The following is a 17,324-nucleotide window of genomic DNA, read 5'->3' as shown; positions in this document are numbered from 1 at the left end:
TCACAGTGTCGTTTGTTTGCTTTAAGTAACGAACAAATGATCACCATCTTCATGCTTTGTCGATATTCTTTCAAGCATTCAATTTTGACTACCCAATACCTTCTCACTCGTTTTCTCTCATCTTTCTTTGCTCTTTTAGAATGCCTCCTTGACGTGATCAAACTCAGGATGCCGCCATGGCAGCCTTAATCACTCAACAAATCGCTGCCGTACTCCCGAACCTTATTACCCAGATAAATCAAGCTAAGAATAACAATAACAATGTTTTGTGCAACTATAAGACATTCAACTCAACTAAGCCACTTTCATTTACTGGGTCTGAAGGAGCTACTGGGCTCCTACAGTGGTTTGAGAGTCTCGAAAGCACGTTTCGCCATGTACAATGCCCAAACGAGCGAAAGTTTGAGTTTGCATCGAGTGTATTTCAGAAAAGAGCACTCACATGGTGGAACGGCGTAATGAGGGATAGGGGTGCCGATGTGGCAATGGCACAAACCTGGGAAGAGCTTCAAGCTCTAATGATGAAGGAATTATGTCCTCGTCATGAGCTCAGGGCTTTGGAAAGGGAATTTGACGATCTTAAACAAGACAGCGGTGAACATCGAGCCTACACTGATCGTTATGAGGAGTTAAGTCTGTTATGTCCTACTATGGTTACGCCTTTGGATAAGGCGATTGAAAAGTACATCGTTGGCCTCCCTGACCCAGTTCAGGACATTGTTATTGGTAGCAACCCTACTACCGTCAGACAGACCATTGAACTATCTGCTACCCTGACTGAATCTCAAATCAGGAAGGGTAAACTTTTCCGAAAAGGCGACCAGAAACCATCTGACAAGTCTGCACAAGAAAAACCAAAGGATAAACAGACTGAGTCCTCTAGGAAGTCGAAGAAGCGTAAGGCTTCACAAAACTTCGCAGTAGTGGCTCAGAATAATCAGGTTGCACCAAACCAGCCAGCACAGCCTCGTGCTAGGAAAAACTATATTGGTACTGCACCTTTGTGCAACAAGTGTAACCGTCATCATTTGGATCAAACACCGTGTCACAAATGTACCCACTGTGGGCGATTGGGACATTTGGTCAATACATGCCGTCATGCTACCCAAAACCAAAATGCTGCAAATCCTGCTGCTACTCAAGCACCATATCCACCTGGATCGTGCTACAACTATGGTGATCTTACTCACTATCGGAACAATTGTCCAAAACTTGTTAATGCAAATCCAGCACGTGGACAAGTATTTAACATAAACGAGGCAAATGCAAATGACAATGCAGCAGTGAACAATTAGACTTTTGTATTTTCCTTGTAATTATCTATGACACTTGGAACAATTCAGTTGGCATATAAATAAATTTGTTGTTTCAAATTTATTTACGAAACAAATGCAATTGCGTGTATGTGTGACATACCCCTACGATACCGACACCAAGGAACCGTGTTCCTTGCAGGACAAACTACTCATGTGGTTCTTTCATTTTTGTGATCACTCGTGATCTCCCCTAAAATCCTAAGTACTCGTATCTTTTAAAGAAACAAAGTATAAGGTACAAATTACAAATTCTTAAACAAATATTTGAAGTACCATTTCAAATCATTGATTTGATATCTAAAGATACTTTCATAAGTCCTTAACTGGACCCATGTTATGTGACTATGTACACGATTATCAAGTACATTTTTGCTTCGTATGTTGCCTTAACATGCCTAGTACATGGATTTCAAAACATTTTCACCACACAAATTCTGAATCCTATTAAGATCTTCCTATCTTCATAGTTAGATTCTTGAGGATGTTTGACGTACTAATTGAAGTCCTTGATTGAATTCCTGATGTGCTTTAAATGCATATATACAAGTTAGTGAATGAGCTGATAACCAAGTTAACAATTATGTGATTGTGTGTTTTTCTAATGCTCTCTATCTAAATCCTTGTAGAATCTTCCGTATTTTCATATGTTAGACTCTCAAAAGGATACTCAAAGTACTATTTTAAATCCTTAAGGAGTTTTTCTATGCAAATAGTCAGACCCTTGGATTCCAAAGTGCTGTTTCAAAAAGATTATTTGGTGCAAAGTTAAAAGACCCTTTGGTGGTCTATTTAAAGAGATCGTACCTCGGTCTAGTTAAAAAGATCATGTGTTGATCTAGTTAAAAAGATCGTTCGTTGATCTAGTTAAAGAGATCCTTTAGTGGTCTAGCCAAGTCATTACATGTTTGTTTGATTGATTTTCCCCTACACATTATAAAATAAACTATGCGGACTGTGCAAGGAATTACATAATTATGGATGCATACATAATTATGGAATTTAGTGCATAGAAAACACAACAAGTTTTGTCATGTATTATGACCTATAGTGATGAGAATAACGAGAAGGAAACAATGTAAAAAGGGCATGGTGGATACGCCGCTGGTACTTCCTATATATAAGTGTTCCTTATTGCATTGCGAGCGTAGCGTTATTTAAGTTACTAGAAGTCCTGGATCTTGACCAATGTTATTTTATCTTACACTCTCTGACTCCGATTTCGAGCACACACAAGTTTCCTATAATAGTCTTCATAGGAAACATTCTTCTATCCGTTGTTCGAAACTCCATATTTTGTTGCAACAAGGACATCACTTTGACATTAACAAATTCGCTAAAAAAATCCAAACGTGACCCAGAGTTTTACTTAGTGTACGAAGGATTCATTCGAAAGCGAAACAATCATAGTTGTCTTAGCAAGTTTCCTCTAAAACTAAATTTCGGGACGAAATTTCCTAAAGTAGGGGAGACTGTGACACCTGTGCCTCTACTACCATCATACGAATACAAAACCAATGAAATCTGGTGTTTCATACTTGGGATTTGTATAAATATGTGTATCATTTGCACATATCAATTCTTGTTCGATTTCGAGCTTTAAATCACTTTCTGGAAGGTTATACGCGAACTGATGCGTAAATGTAATCAGTTTAACACAACAAACACTCTGAAATAGTGACATAGGCTTAACATACCTTAAATAACCTTTACATAAATTAGAAATAAGTTTTCGAGGGTTTGGTGTGTCGAAAACAAGTTTATTCGATCGTAGGGACTATTTGCGTCAAACTACGAAACTATGCAGATTTTTATAGTAACAAACATTTCGGAACTTGATCATAAGCTAAAAATACCCTAAAAATCCTTTACATAGCTTAGAAATAGGCTTTGAGGGGTTCGGTATGCGAAAATACGCTTATTTCATCAATAGGGACTAAAAGCGTAAAAAACGGCGTAAGTTTGCATTTACGCCCATATCTTACGTTCTCACCACAGCCGGACATCCAAAAATTTTTGTAATCACTAAAATATTTTATTTTAGTAATCGGAATGCAAAAATACCATTCGTCGCTTAATTTGGATCGTTTTCGCGTCCCTTCGGGTTTCATCGTAATTAACCGAACAACGTGACCGTACGACCAAACGAACCGACATCTGTGATATTTCCGAGCATATTTCAAGTTCCCTATACTTTGACATCCTTGTAGAGCCTTGAAAATGGCTTAACGGAGGTTAAATACGTAAAAATACGCAAGTTTGTGTGTGTAGGGACTGTTTCTAACAATTTCTGAAAGTTGCAGCCTAGTGCTCGCGTCGCGCGACCACCCTTTTGGTGTTACTTTCGCGGAAAGCGACCCTGTGATCTGGACATAAGGTCATTTTTGACCTGCAGATTTAAGTTCAGGGACCATTCTTGCCATTTCTTTGTGTGATGACCAAGTTAACACCTCTCTAAGCAAAGGATAGCTGTCATTAACACTTGTATGGTCCAGATTTCTTGCTTGGAGGCCAAATAAACACATTTCATGATCTTGTTCACCATCCACATGTATAAATACCCATCCAATCTTCCTCATTCTTTGGTCATTCTCATTTTGGAACTCTAAGTGGAGGATTTCCTACTAAGGAGCCACCTACCTGAGTTCTAATACATCTCTTCCAGCCTTTGATAACCTTGTAAGTGTTCTTTCATGGCTTAGTTCTTATTTTCAGCTATTTAGAGCTGAAAGTCAAACAGTTTGACCAACAGTTTGACTTTCGGTTTTGACCATCAATTGGTCAAGTCAAAGTTCAATTGAACTTTACAACGTGATTGTAATCATGATGGTTATAATCCTTAGTGATTATACCTACTAATTATCACGTTGACTAGGCGTAGTGACGAGTCAAAGTTTCGGTCAAAATGCGTATTTATGCGCATTTTGCGACGGAACAATTTTCGGGTATCAAGACCCTTTGTTTTGATTCCAAATCAGATTTCTAACTTAGTTAAACATATTTTAACATGTTTAACTCATCACTACTAGTTTAGTGCTTGATTAGGGTCGTAAGTTAAAGCGGTCTCGACAACCGCTTAGACTTTCGAAGCCGACCCGTTTGGTCGATCATTAGGATCCGACCAAACTTATTTAGTGATCATAGTTGCATAGGGAATAACCTATTGGGGTTATACCTTATGTTCACATAGGTTTTTTAGTTATTTGTTAAGTAGTTTATATGCCCATAGAAAACGACCAAAATGCCCTTTTGAGGCATAAATTCATATTTTGTATATGTAATCAAGTTTTTGATATACAATCTGATTTAGTAACATGTTTTGGCATAATTGGGCATGTAAGACTTGACATAGGACATAGATAACCATCCGACCTTAGATTTACGCAAATGACACGTTAAAGTAGCTTAAACTACCTTAACGAGTCGAAACGGGTCAAAAGCACTTACGATAACTCTCTAATCAGAATGTTAAGTCTATTAAATCATGCCATACGAGTTCCAATACTCATTTGATTTATAGAACTTCATTATATCCTATCTCCTGATTTAGGATCCAATTGTTTAACATAGTGATTCCATACAAGGTGCCACTTGATTCCTTGATTTCCCGAGCTTCGTTAGGACACTTAATCATGGATACTTGCAATCTCAAGTGAGTACATAGTCCCCTCTTTTACGTTTTCAAATGTTTTGGGGTGATACATATGTGCCGATACACTATTTTCATGATTTCGACTATATGATTACACGTGCATAGTTTATCTTTTGACAAATTGAACTAATATCCATGGCTTAAACAACTGATTTCCAAAGTTTGTTAGAACTATTTGTTCATTTATACTGTTACTTATACATTCATTAACAATGATCAAGCCGAATGGTAATACAATATAGTGCTATTGGACTAGACATCCCATTCCTGTTGTATGGAATGTCAGAAACCAAAATTTTAACCAAATAGAATTTGCCTTTGTGGTATTTCTATAGTCTCTAAAGTGTAGTTTGATGCACTAAGGTTTGAATGTATTACCAAATCGCGATATATGGTATATTTCGATATACTACCAACGTGATACTGTTTTGCTAAAGCATAGTTTGATATGCTATTGTTTACTAAGGTATAGTTTGATATACTACCAAATCATGATTTAGGTATATTTCGATATACTACCAACATGATACTATTTTACTAAAGTATAGTTCGATATACTACCGACCCTATTATTTCATAAATTAAAGTATATTTTGATATACTACCAAAGCATAGTTGATATGCTACTTTCAAAACCAAGGCATAGTTTGAGATGCTATTTACAAAACCAAAGTATAATTTGATATACTACCGATGCTTTCATTCTTAAACCAAAGTATATTTGTGATATACTACCAAATCTACTATTTCAGTAACCAAAGTATATTTCGATATACTATCTGTTTAACTATTTCAAAACTAAAGTATATTTTTGTATATACTACAAACCTTTTATCAAAACAATGCATTTTAGAAACAAAACTTTTACAAGGATTCATGGCTATTTTTGTAAAACATAAAATCTTTTTCTTATGTTAACCAAAGCCATAAATCTAAATCAACAACACAGGCATTTTTATGCTGACGTTTTATTTTTACATATGTTTCAGGTACTACTATGTGATGATTGTTGATGCATGCTATACATAGAATGGACCCGTGCTTTAGTGACTTTAAAACTTAAAAGAAAATTATTTGTATTTTTCTGGTTTGTAATAAAACAATGAGTTCATTAATGGAATAAAACAAATCTTAATCACCATGTGTTGTGAAACAATTATTCTGTTACGACACTCCCCGACGTTTCCGCCGCGGTTTGTTGTTTTACGCGGTCGGGGTGTGACATAAGGCTTATCAACCCATATTATACGAGACCCAACTCTCGTTTAGTTTATAAACCTCATTCTATCTGATCTCCCGCTTTAAGTCTCGATGTAATAACACATAGTTATCCGACACATTAGGAACCACTTGAACACTTGAGCTTTGTTTTCACAAGACACATACGCAATCCCATGTGAGTACATAGTACCCTCTTTTACGTTTTCCAAATGTGTTGGGGTGATTCATATGTGCCTACTATCATTTTTCCAAGTTTTCAAAACACTAATACATATGGTTTATATATATAACCATATATATGACTACATGCTTATATTGTCCAATACTTGTTGATGCATTATCTATTATTAAACATTGACAAGCCAATCGGTAGTATATTATAGCGCTATAGGTGTAACAACCAATCCCGCTTCCGAATTTTTCTAGGAAGAACCCAATGAGGGATAAGTGCTATAGGTTTAACAACCCATTCCCACTTCCGAAATTATTTGGATGTACCTACTAGGGGATGATAGAACCCGTGAAACTTTGGACAAACCCTTCTGTAGTTTGACGGAATGACTAAACATGACAATTGGTTTACTATACATGACAATTGGTTTACACATACATGACAATTGGCTACTCATACATGACAATTGGTTTCTATACATGACGATTGGTTTACACATACATGGCAATTGGTTACTCATACTTGACGATTGATTTCTACACACGACGATTGTTTTATAACAAACATGACAATGGGTTTTCAGGTATATATATATATATATATATATACACACACACACACACACACACACACATATATATATATATATATATATATATATATATATATATATATATATATATATATATATATATATATATATATATATATATATATATATATATATATATATATATAAGTTGGGTGGAAAGTCTATTTTTCCTAGAAAGTCTAGGAAGCAATGAGAATTGGACTTATGGCATTGAGTTATTTTAACTAAAAGGGCAACTATGTAATTTCAATTTTAATTTTATTTTTGGAATTTATTTTTCATTAACTAACATTCCATGATTTTCGGAATTTTTGTTGTTTTCGAATTCAAATCTGGAGGTCAATGTGTTTATCTGGAAAACTATCAGCAGGTCTTGGTGATGTGTTTTACCAGTCAGAGAGGTTGAAGTCAGTGTGTTTTAACACTCTGAAGTCAATATATAATCAGGTTGTGTTTTAACAGTTCTTTTACATTTTTAACACTCTGAATGTGTTTTATGTTATTGTTTATGTCACATTACATCACATTATGTTTTTTTATGATTAAATTACATCATAATGCGTTTTACAACAGGTTGTTTTATACTGAAGTTTAACAAATCTTATTGTGTTTTAAGTCAGCAGATTTGCTGGAGGATTCTTGATATTGTGTTTTAAAAGTAAGCAGATTTCTTGACATTGTGTTTTAACAGCAAGCAGATTGCTGGCCATTGTGTTTCAACAGCAAGTAGATTTCTTGACGCTGTGTTTTAACAGCAAGTAGAGTTCTTGACGCTGTGTTTTAACAGCAAGCAGATTGCTAGAGGATTCTTGACATTGTGTTTTAACACCAAGCAGATATCTTGACATTGTGTTTTAACAGCAAGCAGATTTCCTTGACGCTGTGTTTTAACAACAAGCAGATTGCTGGACATTGTGTTTTAACAACAAGCAGATTTCTTGACGCTGTGTTTTAACAGCAAGTAGATTTCTTGACGCCGTGTTTTACCATCCATGCTGGTAATCCTTCCATTTATCAAGAACGACTCAGAAACCACGGTACAAGCCTTTCTACAATGATCAATTAAAATAGCAAAAACGCAGCCAAGTTACAAGCAGATTACGACCGAAAACGTATATGCACTTCAAGAACTTTAATCACAACAGAAGATATGAATACCTAGTGAAGAAAAGGGGTATGAACAAGCTTTGGAACCGAAATCTGAATGCTTTTTGGGGTCATGTTTTGCGTCGCCAGCAGCAAGGGGAAAGAGGTCGGTTTAGAGAGGGAGAGAGAGAGAGAGAGAAAGAAGGACAAATCGCATGATTTTAGGGATTTGGTTATTCTTATGGCAGTTTCTTGAATTATTTAAAACACTTCCAATTACCAAAATACCCTCACTATATTAAAAGTCTATAATTATATAACTCAGATATTACGAAAATGCCATCCATTTGATCTAAGCCATTAAACACACCAATCGGATGGCCCAGATCGCTTCCTAGATTTTCTAGGAAAAACACACTTTCCGCAGGAACCCTACTCTCTCTCTCTCTCTCTCTACATATATATATATATACCATGCAAATTTACAAGAAAACATTTTGATTACTTATCCGATTTCACAAAGAAACATTTTGTCGAGTCTCATGGCTACAAGTTTTCCTTTTAAACATACCAACTTTCGTAGTTGGTAAAACATGTTTCAATACCGAACACTTTTATTACAAGTTGATTCCAAAGATCTTATCCATCGACTCTCGTAGTGGGACAAGGTATTGCAATACAAACACATAGCCATGAACTTGACCACAAAACCTATGTACCCGCCAACATTCATTTGTTAACTTTATTTTCACATTTGTTTTAGGTTTCAACATACAAGCATGCTACACATAGGAACACATTTGGGCCTTAGAATTTTTTAAATAAAAAACATTTACTTGTATTCTTTGTGTTGTAAAACAATGTTAATATAATGAAACATCTTAGTACCATGTGTTGTGAATAATTTGTAACGTGACTCTCCGATGTTTCCGTCGCGTGTTGTTGTATTACGCGCTTGGGGTATTACAGATTGGTATCAGAGCCATGGTTATAGAGAATTAGGTTATTAGTAATGCTTTTAACCTAGACTATAACCTTCCTAGGACCCTAATGTGAGTTATCTTGCGTCTAGATTCTTAGTGCAACAAATATACAAAACAATCACCTATCCATTTGTGATTACCCAAACAATTCAAAGTCCTAGTCCATTCATAGATGTCAAATCACCAAGTTTGACAATAGATCATCATCAATCCTTAGATAATTTATTTTCAGGCCTTTAAGCCTTGAAAATTTTCAAAATCTCGTCAAAATTTTGGGTTTTAATAATGTGAACACATGCAATCCGAAAGGGTGGATGCCTGTACCATGAGTTTTCAGTCTAAGGGTAGAGTGTTCGTACAAATCCGCATTATCGGGCCCGTCACTCTTACCTGGAAATCTTAGGGTGTGTGTCCACTTATAGGCTAAAGCATGTCTTCATGATATACTATAAATTCCCATTTACTTTGATTAGTCGCTGTGTGTCATTTTGTTTGTTTTAAGTAACGAACAAACGATAACAATCCTTATGTTTCGTCGATATTTTTAACGTCTCTTTTGATTATCCAATGTCTCACACGTTTTCTCTCATATTTCCTTCTCTTTTAGAATGCCTCCTCGTCGTAACGCTACTCAGGATGCCGAAATGGCGGCAATGATCGCTCAGTAGATAGTTGTTGTACTCCCAAACCTCATGACCCAACTAAACCAAGCCAACAATAACACTAACAACAACAATGCACCTGCTCCATGCAACTTTAAACAATTCAATTCGGCAAAACCACTCAAGTTTACTGGGTCTAAGGGAGCTACTGGGCTCCTAAAATGGTTTGAGAGTCTCGAAAGCACATTCTACCATGTTCAATGTCCCAACGAGCGCAAAGTAGAGTTTGCATCGAGTGTATTCCAAAAGAGAGCACTTATATGGTGGAACGAAGTTATGAGGGATAGGGGTGCCAACGTGGCGATGGCTCAAATGTGGGAAGAGCTTAGAGCTCTCATGATGAAGGAATTCTGCCCACGACATGAACAATGGGCACTTGAGAATGAATTCCATGATCTTAAGCAAGATAGTGGGGAGCATCATGCCTACACAGATAGTACGAGGAATTGAGTCTGCTATGTCCCACTATGGTCATGCCTTTGGATAAGGCTATTGAGAAATACATAGATGGTTTACCCGATTCGGTTTAAGACATAGTTACCGGTAGTAAACCAGCTACCGTTAGAGAGGCTGTCGAACTAGCCGCTTCCCTAACTGATTCCCTATTGACGATGTGACAGAGGAATTGAACCTCCTCCAGCCAGAATTCACACATGGAGAACTTGGCATAGAGTCGATTCCCTTGGAGTAACTCGAGAACCAAACGTAGATGTTGCGCGTGCTAGATTTTCGACTTCGAATAGATAAGGATGTCCTCGATGAATACGATGACGAAACGGTCAAGAAATGGTTTCACACACGGTTCATCAAATCCATGAAAACTGCGGGTGCATTGGTTAAACCAAAGGGCATTATGACGAATTCATAATGGCCGTAACGGGTTTAGAAAGCGGTTTTGGGTATATCTTCTTCCTGAATGCGTAACTGGTGGTAACCTGAGCGTAAATCAATCTTCGAAAAACATGTAGCACCTTGCAATTGGTCAAACAAATCATCGATTCGAGGCAGGGGATAACGATTCTTGATAGTCAGCTTATTCAACTCCTTATAGTCGATGCACATCTGGAACGACCCGTCCTTCTTTTTGACGAAACGGACTGGTGCGCCCTAAGGAGAGGTGCTAGGGAGAATGAAGCGTTTGTCAAGTAATTCCTGGAGTTGACTCGAGAGTTCGTGCATTTCGGACGAAGCGAGTCGATAAGGAGATTTAGCAATAGGGTTGGCTCAAGGAATGAGGTCAATACGAAAATCAATATCACGACTCGGGGGTAAACCAGGTAGATTATCAAGAAAGACAAGAGGAAAATCACGAACCACATGCACCTTATCAATTGCCTTCTCTTTCTTTTCCTTCTCCGCTACTACAATGTGTGCCAAGAAAGCTCTGTATTCCTTGCGGAGATATTTGCTTGCTTGAATGCACGACATGAGTTTGAGACCTTTCGCAGGAGTTTCGCCATACACACAAAGTTGATCACCATTAGCGAGCGAGAAACGAATCATTTTATCGAAGCAAACAGCTTCAGCATGATTTCACGAAGAAACTCCATGCCTACTATGATGTCAAAACTTCTGAGCTGCATCGGGATAAGATCGATAGGGAAGATGTGATTGTTGAGTTCGAGAGTACAATCACGAATAACAGAATTGACAGCGACGGTTCTTCCAGTGGCAACTTCAACATCGAACGTCGAGGGGAGATGGGCGCGCTTACGATTAAGGAGCTTTTCGAATTCAAACGATACAAAACAGTTATCGGCTCCAGTATCAAACAAACATGAAGCATATATACCATTTACGAGGAACGTACCATTAACCACATTGTTGTCTTACTGAGCCTGGCGGGCGTTGATGTTGAAAGCACGTACGTGAGCTGCTGGCTGCTGCTGCTGCTGCTGTTGCTGGTGCTGCTGCTGTTGTGGCTCTTGCTTCACCACTCGATTTGGTCACATGTTTGCGAAGTGGTTGAGATCACCACACGCAAAGCAAGCTCTAGCATGGATCGCGGGTGCAGCAGCCGCTTGTTGGCCTTGAGGAGCAGGAAGTAGAGCTTGTTGAGCAGGAGCTTGACCTTAAGCTGGAGCTGGAGCATGATGTGGACCAGTACGGCAGTTGGCGGTGAAATGGGCGTACATATTGCAGTGCACACAGTATCTGCAAGCAATCCCCACTGGATGATGATAAGTACAAGTAGGGCAAGCCGGGTGAGGACCAGTGTATGCACGCTTAGCTAGCGGTGCATGGGTAACCAGTGCCGCTACTTAGCTATGTTGGGGTTGCAGTTGGGCAGGTACTGCTTGAAGTGGAGCGGCAGCTGTGACAGCGCAATTTTTGCTACTATTGTTGTTGTTCTTTCTCTTGCGGCGGGAGAACTTTGAAGAATGCGGAGCGACGGCGGTTTCAGCGGTGGGAGCAGCGGTAACTTGATGGAAATTCTTGGAGGCCTTATCAAAGTAACCAGCCTTAACTCGCTTGTCGTTGATCTCGGCAACGAGCAGAAAGGTTTCCTCAATAGTTGTCGTCTTCGCGACTTGAACGAAATCAGCCATGCAATCCGGTAGAGCACGTATATACTTCTTGATGGTGATTTTGGGGGTAGTAACTTGGCCTGCAGAGATTATGCTCTGCTGCTTAGGAAAAGTAGCATGATAGTATAGCATGATTGCGAGTCGATCGAGAAATAGCAAGTAAGCTCGTGCGAAACCCCTACCGGGTTCGCACAAGTCGGTCTGTTGGTACCAAGACTATAGACTAAGTCGTTTCTAAGACATCGACCCGGACTAGGTCGAGTCTTGGCTAATTCCCTATAGTTATGGCTCTGATACCAATCTGTCACACCCCAACCGATGGCGGAAACATCGGGGCATGGCACTGAGCGAAATACATTGTCCATGAGTATCCATAACAACTATTAATTACCAGATATTTAAACGTCATGTCCCATACCATAACATATCCAAATAAAACAGTTATTACAAATAATTGTCTCAAAAACAAACATTGTTCCGACAACTCAGATTTAGCGTGACATAACTAGACCCCTAGCTTGATTCACCAAAGCACAGCATTCCTAGCATCTTAAGCACCTGTCACATACGTTAAAATAAAGGTCAATACACATAGTGTAAAGGTGAGCATATAAGTTTAATATTATAATAGAGTTCAAAATCGTTTACGCATGACCAACATGTAACATGTAGCAAAGTGAAAGCTAGTAGGTTATTGACAATGAAATATGCACAGACGTGACTGCGAGTTGTAGAATGCGCAACACATATCCCCACTAGGACACGTGAAGTAAAGCCCTTAACAACCCCTGCCCACGATAGGTGCTGAGTCCAAACTATAGTACTATCGTTGCTAAGGTGTCAGGCAACAGTCACTGTGTTAACATAACATACAAGCATTTATCGAATAACATGTAACATGCAATAACGGTCAGCGTATAAATAGTGTTTGCGTTGTGTGTTGATTGTGATTTGCATAAGTAACGTATGTAACACCCAAGAATGCGTAAAGCAAAAAGGGATCAAGTATACTCACAGATAGCATTTAAGTAAATAAACACACTCTTGGATTGAAGGGAGCGCTGAGAGATTAGCCTGAACAGTTAACGATATCATGTGCGATAAGCCGTACATTAAACGGTGCGAAGTGACTAAGTGACGAAAGGTAATCCGATCGGATGGTCATTCGATCGGGTGTCAATCCGTTCGGATGGTCATCCGATCGGATGGCCATTTGGTCGGATTGACATTCGTTTGGGATGGATGTGTTTATGTATGATGGCTTTGAAGTTTTCGTTGTAGCATTTTGAAAACAGAGAAGTATCTCTACCTTTCAGGTCGATCGATCGAACGGTTGTTCGATCGGATAGCAATCCGATTGGCGAGACCTTACAGTTGAGAACAAGTTCACAGCAGGATGGTCATTCGATCGGATGGTAATCCGTTAGAACTGATGATCTTTGAAAATTACGAAAAATGCTTAAGTGTTGGAGATCCAATCGTCAACTGATCGGATTGTCATTCGATCGGATGGCAATCCGATCGGACGACAATTCGATCGGACGACAATCCGTTCGACATTCAGATCTTTGAAAATTTGAAAATGTTTAAGTATGAAAGCTCAAATGCAATCCGATCGGATGGCAATCTGATCGGACGGCAATCCGTCCCAACGATCTGATCGTCGTGAAACTTGATTATTTTGAAAAGTGTTGCGGTTTGATCGAGACGATATGACAACGTGTTGAACAACGAAACCTTGTCAAGTCCAAGTCGTCCGATCGAACATGAATCACCCTAATCCGACAAGTTAACTGTTCTTGACGGTTATTGATGTTCATCCCGAAATCGGTTGTCTCATTGATAGGATCTAGATCTCAAACTGACACATCACTAGAAAAGAGTAGAAGGCCTGAGTGAGCTCCGATTCTATCGGTTTTGAGTGCATTGAGTGTAAAAGAGTTGAAAGAAAGTTGGAAAAGTATCTTTCAATCCTTTTAACTTTGAAATTGTTTAGATCTATGCGAAAACATCGTTTAATCATGTGGAAATCCTTCAGATATGAGATATTCTTGGTGGAATGAGGTCAAAACTTGAAGTTCATAAGAACTCCATGATGACATCATCCTAGAATACCTCAAATACGCTGATTTCATGGTTAAAAGTTAAGATTCAAAGGTGAAAAAGATGAAGAAGTTTGTTTAGATTGTTAGTGCATGCATTTGTCGACTTCGTCTTGTATCGAGTCTTAGTCTAGGATTATTAGATCAGGGCATGTTATACGAGAAAAGGTCAAAGTTTAGGAGGTTAAGAAGCTGATTTCGCTCCAAACAGCATATACATGTGATTTCACCCGAAATGGTTTCAAGCGAAATCAGAGTGTTCTGATTTCACTCCTGATGCTGTTTTGTCCTTTCGAGCGAAATCAAGTCGGCTATAAATAGCCCATGAGCGAAATCAGTTGAATAAGTTCTTGTTTACAGATACCGAGGTGCTGCTGGTTTTCCATTTGGTTGTACAAGCTGTAATATCAATCAAAGGTGTGATTTAAGTGAATTGCTAGCTGTTTCTACGTCAGTTACTTGTTTTCTGCACCTGTAACTGATCAAAACTCCTCTGATAGACTCATTTGGGTCAGCAAACGATCCTACAAGTGGTATCAGAGCTCAGGAGGAGGAGTTCTGCAGAGATTAGCTAGATTTCATCGAGATTTCTTGTTTCTACACCTTCTTTCTTCATCAGAACGAGATTTACCGGTCAAAACCTGTTCAAACTTTCACAGACTGTGTATAAGTACCTATTATCAAATCCCTGAAAGTTTGAGCTTAAAATTCGAAGTAAAAATGGACAAAATGGACCCCCGAACTGATTTCGCTCGAACGGATGATTTCTGATTTCGCTCCTGTGGTACACCTAATGTCTAATTCCGCTCCAAAACTTAGAGTCTGATTTCGCTCCAGGCTGCAACATTTTTGATTTCGCTCCTACAAAACTTCTGATTTCGCTCCAGATAGCCACATATTCTGATTTCACTCCAACTATCCTTCTGATTTCGCTCCAGAACACTTCTGATTCCGCTCCAGAATTACAAACTTTGATTTCGCTCCAAATTCTGTTGTGATTTCGCTCAAAATTTCAGTTAGTGATTCCGCTCCAGGAGTTGTTTGTACTATTTCGCTCGAAAAGTTACTATTTAAAAAACGTGATAAGTAATCATGGATTCTGAATTCTACAACGCCTTTGCTACTCTGACTACTCCGGCTACGATTACTCAAAGCATGAACATGGAAAACGAAACTGGAACTTTACAAAAACCCCCCAAAGCTTATGGGAATGGAAGAGTATCATGTATGGAAAAAGCGTTTTGAAAATTGGGTACAAGCAAACCATCTGAAAGCCTGGGAAAGTATTGAAGTAGAATATGTTAGACCACAAAGTAGTTTAAATCATGACAAAATTATTTCCGAATTTACAGAAAAAGAAAGAGATAGTTATCGAGGAGAAAAAATGATGATAAGTTTGTTGCAACAAGCTGTGAAAGAGGACATATTTGTGTTGCTTCAACATAATGATAGTGCTTTTTCTATTTGGCGTGCACTTGAGAAGAAATTTGAAGGAAGTACGGAAATGCTCAAGAGTAAAGCCTCTCTGTTGAAGAAAGAGTTCGAGTTGGTTACAATCATGCCCGTTGAATCTACAAAGGCACTCATTGAGAGATACTGTCATTTAGTGCGTACTATGGGTTTGTTGAAAATTACTAAGACTCCAGCAGAATGGGTTGAGAAGTTAGCCGACGCATTACCGCAGAAGGAATGGGGCACTTATCTCATGATTTTAAAGAATTCTGGAGAATTCAGTCAATTGTCAATTGCTCAGTTTATTGAAAAGTTAGAGGCACAGGATCTTGAACAGCAGAAAATTGCCAGAATGAACAGTTCAAGCAATCAGCAAGATGTCAAATTGTACTATAAAGGAAATGTTCAGACAGTTGAAGTGAGTCCAAAAATTCAAACAGCATTTAGTGCAGGGAATTCATCCGGAACAAGTAGTGAAAGCTCAATCAATACTAGTTTTTTTCAAATGTGAATCCTCCGAGTGTTCAAGGTGCATCTGTTGGAAATGGTCATCTGATTCAGTGCAATGTGGCTTTACATCTTCAAAATGGACAAAATTATTCTGAAGAAGTTGTGAAAAGTCATATGGGATTATTGGTCACTGCATTAGAATCTTATGAAGGGTTGATTGCCGGAAAAATTGGTAATCCGATGCTCACAAAGGAATATTATGACCAGATTGATGCAGAGGAGTTGGAACTGATGGACATTAAATGGGCCTTAGCTAGTGTTTTGAGGAGAGCAGAAAAATTTAGAATGATTACAGGAAGAAGTGATTTCTTGGATGCAAATCTTTCTAACTTAGGTTTTGATAAATCTAAAGTTGTCTGTTTTCGTTGCAGGGAGAAAGGCCATTTTAAAAGAGAATGCAAAAATCAAGAGCCTAGTGGAGCAAAGAATCCTTTTGGAAAAGATGATTACTATCGGAAGTCTATATATCAGCAAATCACTCATCAACCACATCAACAAAAGGAGCCACAAATGGCACATGGGAAAATGATTGAAGATGCAAACAAGAAAGTTTATTTTGGTATCATTGATCAAGATGATGAAAATCTGGCTCCAGGATTTAGCTGGGATAATTATTTGAATGAGAATAGAGAGTTTAAATCTTCTATCGCTAAAATTGTTCAAAAGCCAGAATTGTTGAAGGAATGGATAGCAGTGTTATCTGATGAAGAGAAAAGTGAAGATGAAGGATCTGTTTCATTAGAAAACAGTTCATCAAAGACAAGTGATGATGATGAGGAGATTGAACAAATAAATATTGGAAAAACTCATTTATCTTCTGACAGTTTTGAATTTTACTTTGCAGATAAACAGAAGAAACTCAAAGAGAGAAAAGCTGCAAAAGATATGAAAGAAACCAAGATTGTTGAGAAGATAGTTGAAATTGAAAAGATTGTGGAGGTCGAAAAGATTGTTGAAGTCATGAAACCTTGTCTTAAATGTTCAGAATCTTGCAAAGAATGTGAAGTAAAAGATGAGAGGTTTAGTGAATCAGAAAAGTTGAAAGAAAAAT

The sequence above is a fragment of the Helianthus annuus genome, chromosome 5 (assembly GCF_002127325.2).
Source record: "Helianthus annuus cultivar XRQ/B chromosome 5, HanXRQr2.0-SUNRISE, whole genome shotgun sequence".
Classification (NCBI taxonomy): Eukaryota; Viridiplantae; Streptophyta; class Magnoliopsida; order Asterales; family Asteraceae; genus Helianthus; species Helianthus annuus.
Note: the sequence above shows the minus strand (reverse complement) of the source record.